Genomic DNA, 8,636 nt, shown 5'->3' with positions numbered 1-8,636 from the left:
TCTAGAAGGCTCTGTGGCAGGGAGTGGGAGGGTGATTAACAGGGGAAGAATTAGGAAAGAGGATATGCAAGACCACAGTAAGAGATGGAAATAAGAGTAAATTTCTGGCCATCAGAGAAATGCAAATCAAAACCACAATGAGATACCATCTCACACCAGTTAGAATGGCAATCATTAAAAAGTCAGGAAACAACAGGTGCTGGAGAGGATGTGGAGAAATAGGAACACTTTTACACTGTTGGTGGGACTGTAAACTAGTTCAACCCTTGTGGAAGTCAGTGTGGCGATTCCTCAGGGATCTAGAGCTAGAAATTCCATTCGACCCAGCCATCCCATTACTGGGTATATACCCAAAGGACTATAAATCATGCTGCTATAAAGACACATGCACACGTATGTTTATTGCGGCATTATTCACAATAGCAAAGACTTGGAACCAACCCAAATGTCCAACAATGATAGACTGGATTAAGAAAATGTGGCACATATACACCATGGAATACTATGCAGCCATAAAAAATGATGAGTTCACGTCCTTTGTAGGGACATGGATGAAATTGGAAATCATCATTCTCAGTAAACTATCGCAAGAACAAAAAACCAAACACCGCATATTCTCACTCATAGGTGGGAATTGAACAATGAGAACACATGGACACAGGAAGGGGAACATCACACTCTGGGGACTGTTGTGGGGTGGGGGGAGGGGGGAGGGATAGCATTGGGAGATATACCTAATGCTAGATGACGAGTTGGTGGGTGCAGCGCACCAGCATGGCACATGTATACATATGTAACTTACCTGCACATTGCGCACATGTACCATAAAACCTAAAGTATAATAATAATAATAATAATAATAATAAAAAAAGAAAAGGCAAAAAAAAAAAAAAAAAAAAAAAAAAAAGAAATGTAAGTGGGAAAACATGTAATAAAATTAGTTTTGTGATTTAATAAATAAATAAAATGTTTGCATATGCAAAAAAAAAAAAAAAAAAAAAAAAAAAAAAAAAAAAAAAAAAAAAGAGTAAATTTAGGGGCCAGGTGTGGGGAGGAAGCATTGCAGGCCCCCCAACTGCATGTGTTACAGAGATGGGAGCTTGTTTGGCTCCAGGTTTCTGATCTAGGCCCAGCCAAGGGTCTGTGGTAGAGCCTGGTCAGCTGTGAGGGAGACAGCGAGTGCCCCTGCAGGTGGGGCCTGCCCTGGGCGTGTCAGGAGCATGGACGGACCTGCATGCCTGAATGTACTGCAAGGCCAGGCCGTGCAGTGGGGCAGGGACGGGCCGCAGGGGAGTTTACCATGTGTAAACCCAAGTGTTTCTTTCTTCTTTGCCCTGTGCCTCAGTTTCCCCACATGTGGCATAAATAATTGGAGAAGGTGATGTTTTAGTTCCTTTCTGTACTGCCATTCTCTGATTCCAAGTCTCCCTTTCCTGATGTTTTTCTGAAATGCCGCCCCACCCTCTCACCCTGAGTGGTGAGAAGCTCAAGTGGACAAGTCACATGGTTCTACGGGCATCAGGTGCTTCCCCTAAAAAAAGGATGGTGCTTCTTGGATGGCCATGAGCAAACCATTTGCACAGATCAGGGCTGATGGAATACAGAGTGGAAACATGTTTGGGGGAAATAAGCCCAGTCCTCAAAGAGAGATGGCTCCAAGGTGAATTGTACCCAAAGGATGGTGGGGAATGTTCCATAGGTTTTCTGGGACCTCCTTGAGCAGTGTCTGTGGTTGGTCTTACCTGACAGAACCAAGGGGTGAGTAAAAATGAAAGTGGTTCGGGGAGGGAAGGAGAGGCTGGGCAGGGCATGGCCTCACTGTTCCAGCTTTCTGTATCAGTGCTGAAGACCTTGACCTCTGCTTCAGATGGCAAGCTCGGTCTTGGAAATTAGTTAGCAAGTGGGATTTGTTGTCCTCTCCAGTAGGTTTGGGGGCAGGGGGAAGCATGTCTCGTACCATCAACCCATTTGTGGAGTCCCAGGAGGTCTTGGCAACTGGACTTAAGGTCACTGAGAGGAAGCGGAGCCCTTCTAGCTGCTCCCCAACATGCACACCCAAGCCTGGGCATGCACAGCCAGGATGCTGAGGACGTGAACTTGAAGAAGCAAGGAGGTCCGTCAGGAACAGCAGAACAAGGAGCAGGGAAGTGAAATGCAAATTGAAAATACCAGTTGCCTCAATGAGATATCATCCAACACCAGTCAGAATGGCTATCACTAAAAAGTAAAAAAATTACAGATGTTGGCATGGATGTGAACAAAAGGGAATTCTTATATATTGTTGTTGGGAATGTAAATTAGTTCAACCTCTACGGAAAACAGTATGGAGATTTCTCAAAGAAATAACAGAACTACCATTTAACCTGCAATCTCATTACTGGATATCTACCCAAAGGAAAAGAAATCATTATATTATTCATCAAGTATATATTAATCATTATAATGTATACTTACATTCATTACAGCACTACATATATTATTACATAATATATTCATTACAGCACTATTCACAATAACAAAGTTGTGGAACCAGCCTTAGTGCCCATCAACAATTGACTGGATAAAGAAAATGTGGTACACATACACAATGGAATATTACACAGCCGTAAAAAAGAATGAAGTTATACCTTTTGCAGCAACATGGATGCTGCTGGAGGCCATTATCCTATGTGAATTAATGCAGGAACAGAGAACTGAACACCATGTGTTCTCACTTATAAGTGGGAGCTAATCAGTGGGAACACACGGACATAAAATGGAGATAATAGACGCTGGGGACTTCAAAAGGGAGTAGAGTGCGAGTGAGGCAGGTGTTGAAAAATTTCCCATCAGGGATAATGTTCACTATTCGGGTAATGGATATACTAGAAGCCCAATTCTTACCAGTATGCAATATACTCATGTAATAAACAGGCACAGGCACCCCCTGAATCTAAAATTAAAAAAATAAATCACACACACACACACACACACACACACACACACACACACACACACAGACACAGAAGACAATACCAATTGCCAAAGCCAAATTCTTCCAGAGCAGCATCGCCTGTCCCTCTGGGTCCCACCTCTGCCCAGCACAAAGGCCCCACGCACCAGGGTGCATGGAGGGTCAGCACATCCTGCTGCTTCCAGAAACTAAAGCCGTTGGATGAGGACGGGGAGCCCCTGCCTCTTCCTCGAGCCACGCGACTTCCTGTTCTTGTTTCCCATCCTATGCTTTGCTGCAGGAGCAGGGCCTGCTGACAAGGAACAGGGTCCCGTAGAGGAGTGCAATTGCGCCCTTGTTTGCCCGGCGCCCTGTTTGTTCCCTGCGCGGAACAATGACCTCTTGTAAGCCAGTGCTTTCCAACCTCACTGAGGGTTACTGCGCAGCCCCGATTCCTCCCCTGATTATCTTGACGCCTGTCAGACTGTGAGGTTCTCCCTCCCATCTCTGCTCTTTCTTCCTAATAGACATGAAACAGTCCAGTCAATAATATTTTACTTGTCTTCCCACTGCGTGTCTCTTCTCCTGATCAGTTTAGGCGGGTTTGACTGCAGAAAGTCAGAAGGGAGGTTAAGATCTGAAAAGTTCAGCCAAATGTTATCAGCCTCAGAGATGTTGCTAAGGGAAAGGCCCCCGAGCCCTTGGTGACCGGAGCCAATAATAGCTGCGATTCACTGATAGCATCAACGCCTGTCAAAGATCCAGGCGTTTGTGGTTCGTCTGTAAACGCAAACACCTGTATCCAGTCAAGCTATGATGGTTATCCTCTCTTTCCCTGTCATTCCGATCGGTTCCTTGAAGGGGCTGCCAGGATGTTCTAAGCTGTGAGTTGATTTATAAAGTGAAGGGTCTCTCCAAAACTTTGGCATGGATGAGGAAATTGACGAAGGGGGCGCCTCTTTTTTAGCGGGTGATGTGGCGTTTTGACAATGATGAAGTTGACAGTCTTCTTTTAATTGCATTTTTGAACCCATGGCACCCATGGCCCGAGCCGTGGGAAACAGGGGCTTAGGCGTACTTTAACTACCTTAACACGTCCCCCTGAAAGGACACTTAGTGCTTGTTTGAGATTTTTGCATGTGATGAATTAGATCAAAGTGACTAATAAATAGTGTTCGGGTATGCTCTTCAGAACACAGTATATGCATAGTTGTGATATTTTCAAGATTCAACAGGCAAGGTCCAAACTGTTAAATAAACTTTAGTAAGTGCCAGGAGAAGAGAAAGCCTGTGCCGACCCTCCCAGTTGGGGCGAGATTGTGCGGGGGCATCAGGTCTCTCTCAGTGAAAGACTTATTGACTCGGATGCTTGGGTGGTCAGCCATGGTGGCCTGGAAAACAGAGAGGAAACGTGGTCACATGGCATCCTTCCCAGGCCACATCCTTAGCCCCTCCACGTGGGTGCTTTTGTGGTTCCCTGGGAGCTCTGCCCCTCCTCTGCTGGGAATGTCCACGTGCTCTTGCCTTCAATAAGCTCTGGCTTCCAATCCCAGCAGCATGAAGTTATAACTGCCCCAGCCACTCAATCCACGCCGTCCGCTTGTCCACGTGACTCTGGATTTGGTACCATCTTGTCCATCTTGTTTGTCCTCTCTCATCAGCAGCTTACAGCTCAGAGTAGAAGTTGGGGAAGAAGGGAAAAGAAAAAAGACTGGGGAACTGGGTCAGGGCAGGGCACTCAAGGGTATCAGCTAGCAGCACAGTCTCTGGAGTCAGAGCTGGGATAAGCTGGGCTCAACCACATGCTTGGACAACACTCTTCTCCAGCCTCAGTGTACCCGCGTGTAAAAGAGGGTGATGACAGTATTGGTTCACTTGCTGTGAGGATGATAGGAGACAATGTAGTGGGTCAAACAATACAAAAATGGGTCTCATGAAAATGGCAGTTTCACAGGGCACAACGTAACATGAGAAGCACTCAGCAAAATGCCAAGTGCTTAGCAAAACCTCTCAGTATCAGCGATTTCTCTTCTTCTTCCTCATACTCGTTATTTTTATTTTCCATCTTCCCAACACTTCTGGATGAGAAAAGTCTAATTTGGACCTGGGATTAGTGGGGAAAAAAACCCCTTGGGTATTCAACTAATATTAATGTAAAGCATAGAGGAACAAAAAAATTACAGTGATTTAATCAAGAGCAATTCAGTGCAATTCATACGTAGGCATCACAGGCTCCCTTTGAAAGCCTAGAAGGCAAGGGAGATGTGGGCCCACCCTGTGGCCAGTCTCCATGAGTGATGCCCACTGGATCTGACTGGAGATTTTCATTATACGCTGAGTATTTAAAAGCTCACAAGCCAGATGATTCTCAGTGCTGTCAGGGTAACAAAAGCCTAATTTGGATTTTTTTATTATTATTATTTTTTGCCTATAAAGAGAATGTCGAGACGCATTGGTTCCATCCTTTTTAATTGCTCCTATATATTTTACTTCAAAATAAAAGGACCACAGTGAGATGATGCTCTGGCCACATGTGTCAGGGAGGAGGTGGCACCCCATGTTGGATCCTCAGGTGAAATATTGCTTTTGATGGGGACTGGGGGTAACTGGTGAAGATTATATAAATGACTGGATTGGAACAATTTGCAAGACCTCCGTGGAGAAAGGTCTGCTTACCCTGCCCCTTGTTTTCCATTCCCCTCACTTAATCCCTTATTGTTTTATGTTTCGAATTGTGCAATAGCCTCTGAAAACCTTCAGTCTTCTTCCTGCAGTATGAGGTGGAAATCGTTCTCAGCAATGATTGACGTGGTCTCACTTCTGCTCAGAAACCCATAGGGCCAGTTTCCCACAGCCTGGCGAATGTACTTGTATATCTGCTACTGCAAAATCGTGAAACTGTGTGATATGGTTTAGTTCTTTGTCCTCACCCAAATCTCATCTCAAATTATAATTCCCACATGTGGAGGGAGGGACCTGGTGGGAGGTGATTGGATCATGGGGGTGGTTTCCCCCATGCTGTTCTCATGATACTGAGTGAGTTCTCATGAGAGCTGATGGTTTTAAAGTGTGGCACTTCCTCATTCTCATTCTTTCTCTCTTCCTGCTGCCTTGTAAGACGTGCAAGCTTCCCCTTCACCTTCCACCATCATCGTAAGTTTCCTGAGGTCTCTCCAGTCATGCAGAACTGTCAGTCAACTCTTTTGTTTATGTCACCCAGTCTCAGGTAGTATCTTCATAGCAGTGTGAGAAAGGACTAATATACTGTGTTTAATTATCATGGTTTGGTAGGCTCAAACTAAGATTTACATGTTTACTTAAAGAAGGCAAATGACTCTATGGCTTGCAAGGGACTGGTTTAAGCACTGAAAGCCCCCTGTCCTGGGAAACCCCTCAGTCCCAGGAAAACCAGGATGGCTGGTCACTCTAGGTTAAGGAGAAAAGCATCTGGCCAGGCATGGTGGCTTATGCCTGTAATCCCAGCACTTTGGGAGGCTGAGGTGGGCTGATCACCTGAGATCAGGAGTGGGAGACCAGCCTGGCCAACATGATAAAACCCCATCTCCACTAAAAATACAAAAATTAGCTGGGCATGGCGGTGCACACCTGTAATTTCAGGTACTTGGGAGGCTGAGGAAAGAGGATCACTTGAACCCCGGAGGTGGAGGTTACAGTGAGCTGAGATCGTGCCATGCACTCCAGGTTGGGTGATAGAGTGAGACCCTGTCTCAAAAAAAAAAAAAAAAAGAAAAAGAAAAAAAGAAAAGCAGAAAAGCAAACACCTTACACCTTTAAGTTTGAAGGGGGAGAAAAAACAGTAAATAAGAAAATGAGATTTAAAATGGACAGGTGCAGAGAGTTCAACAGAATCAGGTACAACTGGTTATTTTTGGACACTCTTTACAGAATATATCAAAATTCCAACAGCAAGTGAATTGCTGTAGTGTGAACTAGAATTAAATTTCATTTTGATTGTGAAATAAGTAATAAGAGAAATTGTGTCCTGTTCCCTCCCTACCAACCCCTCTAACTAGATTTTTTTTTTAAGAGACAGGATCTTGCTCTGTCTCCCAGGCTGGAGTGCAGTGTCATGACTATAGCTCATTGCAGCCTCAAAATCCTGGGCTCAAGTGATCCTCCCCCCTCAGCTTCTCGAATACCTGGAACCACAGGTGTGCACTACTACACCCGGCTAATTTTTTTTGTTTGTTTTGTAGAGAGAGGGTCTCACTATGTTGCTCAGGCTGGTCTGGAACTCCTGGGCTCAAGTAATCCTTCTACCTCAGCCTCCCAAGATGCTGGAATTATAGGTGTGAGCCACTGTTATTTCTCTTTCTTCCTTCCCTTCCTTCCCTTCCTTCCCTTTCTTCCCTTCCTTCCCTTCCTTCCCTTCTCTCCTTCTCTCCTTCTCCCCTTCTCCCCTTCTCCCTTTCTCCCTTTCTCCCTTTCTCTCTCTCTTTCTCTCTCTCTCTTTCTTTCTTTCTTTCTCTTTCCTTCTTTCTTTCTCTCTCTTTCTTTCTCTCTCTCTCTCTTTCTTTCTTTCTTTCTTTCTTTCTTTCTTTCTTTCTTTCTTTCTTTCTTTCTTTCTTTCTTTCTTTCTTTCTTTCCTTCCTTCCTTCCTTCCTTCCTTCCTTCCTTCCTTTTCTTTCTTTCTTTTGCTGTGGGCTTGCCCTACAAGGTGCCTGCCCTTTGATAGCAGCTCTGAAAGTCAGGTCTTTAGGGGTGGGCAAATGAGTCCTTTGATCAAGGTTGGTGTCCCTACTTGGGTGTCCAAAGCAAGCCAGTTTCTGGATGAGGGGCTGCATCTGCATAGCAGGTCCCCCCTCGCCATCCCCTAGGGGCACCCCAGCCTTGAGTCAGCTAACTGGGGGCAACTGAATATAGAGAGAAACAGCTCAGTTCATGCCCAGACTTTTCCTTTTCAAGTGTTTCAATTAATATTTTCTTCTAAAGTTAAGATGTAGATATAAGTCATTAATGCATCATGAATATGTATTCTGTTGTTGACAAAACATTCTCTCTCTCTCTGTGTCTCTCTTTTGAAAACTGAATCTCTGGGGAATTTGAACCCATGAAGATTTGCAGTGCAGGTGAGGGAGCACACAGTGGTGACCACCTCCAGCTTCAGCCCCATGGCTGCTGTGGTTGCCACTCCCAGGGGCTCAACCAGAAGATGCAATCTTTCACATCAAAGTAGAATTCACAGTCGCTGCACACCAGCCCCTCATTCTAACAGTGAAACTCCAGCCACCTCAAGGGTTCCTCCATAGCTGTAATAGCTGTGTGTCTTCCCTCTCCAGCACTGGTCTCCTTAAGAATTGACCTTTGAGACTGTGTGTTCAGTAATGTCTCCAGTTTTGCTTGGTTAAACATGGAAAAATGTTCCTCTAGATAGAACCAGCTCCCCATTTATTTCAGAGCACCCTGTCTCTGACGTAATGCTGCCTGGTTTATGGCCTCGTTGCTCTGCGTTTCGAGTTGAGTAATGCCTGCTGGTGCAGGAGGCACCACCTACGTAACCACAGGAAGGGGCATCATCCAGGCGAGGCTTCCAGGCATCTGTTGGGAAATAGCTTCCTTTGTGCCAGACAAATGAATGTTTTTCACATTTCTCACAAAAGGAAAAGGGTTGCATGGTGGAGGTTAACATAACAATCTTCTCTTATTACAGTGATTTATGTGTGCATAACTTCAGCAGCAGAAT

At 45.1% G+C, this 8,636-nt stretch overlaps 1 long non-coding RNA gene across 1 annotated transcript; it reads left to right on the top strand.

The window, feature by feature from the left end:
• Nucleotides 1–7: 7 nt before the first annotated feature.
• On the top strand, nucleotides 8–2,391 carry LOC129051757 (uncharacterized). Its single transcript, XR_008516207.2, has 3 exons — nucleotides 8–77; nucleotides 1,700–1,758; nucleotides 1,924–2,391. It is a non-coding gene; the product is annotated as an uncharacterized LOC129051757 (long non-coding RNA).
• The last annotated feature ends 6,245 nt before the right edge of the window (nucleotides 2,392–8,636 follow it).

Source organism: Pongo abelii, chromosome 20 (genome assembly GCF_028885655.2).
Source record: "Pongo abelii isolate AG06213 chromosome 20, NHGRI_mPonAbe1-v2.0_pri, whole genome shotgun sequence".
NCBI lineage: Eukaryota > Metazoa > Chordata > Mammalia > Primates > Hominidae > Pongo > Pongo abelii.
The sequence above is the reverse complement of the archived record's forward strand: the minus strand, read 5'-3'. Positions and strand labels throughout refer to the sequence as shown.